Raw genomic sequence first — 788 nt, 5'->3', positions numbered from 1 at the left:
ATGGTTTTGGCTTCTGAATTTGAAAAACGAAAATCGGTAATCGACTTGCTTCTCATTTATTGTGTCAAAAATGCGACATGGAATAACAGAAAACAAAAAACAACACATTTTATTCCATTTTCGTTTCGTGCCAATAGAACAAACTCAACAACAACTGAACAAAGTTGGCTTGCACTTAGTTAATTCAATGTTTAAATTTTCTTCAAGTGTGGTTTTTTACTGAAAGTTGACAAATTACATTTGTATAGAGGGATGTGGGCATGGAGGAAGAGAGTGGATGGATGGGTCTAGATGGGTTTGGTTGAATAAACTCCCTCTCCCCCTACCTCCCCTCCTTCTCTTGATGAGTAATACAAGTGAATGTAATTGCTGCATTTTACCTGTGATCCATAATCAAATAAAATTAAATGTTGTAAGTTAAAAGCTAAGACAAAATTAGATTTCATATCATTTACTTTCTTTACACATCTATTCACTACTGCCCAAATTCATTCACCATCCACTTCAGCTATCATTACATTTTTTTAGACCTGTTTTTAAGTCTTAAGGTAAAGCACTTTGGATGAAGTGTTAAAATGTGATACAAGCTGTATTATTATGCTTATGTACAGGTAACTGCCAAAATAAAGGAAAAACCAACGTAAAGTGTCTTAATGGGGCGTCGAGCCACCACGAGCCAGAACAGCTTCAATGCAACCTTATTGCATAGATTATACAAGTGTCTGGAACTCTATTGGAGGAATGCGACACCATTCTTCCACGAGAAATTCCATAATTTGGTGTTTTGT

The sequence above is a fragment of the Coregonus clupeaformis genome, chromosome 34, assembly GCF_020615455.1.
Source record: "Coregonus clupeaformis isolate EN_2021a chromosome 34, ASM2061545v1, whole genome shotgun sequence".
NCBI lineage: Eukaryota > Metazoa > Chordata > Actinopteri > Salmoniformes > Salmonidae > Coregonus > Coregonus clupeaformis.
The sequence above is the reverse complement of the archived record's forward strand: the minus strand, read 5'-3'. Positions refer to the sequence as shown.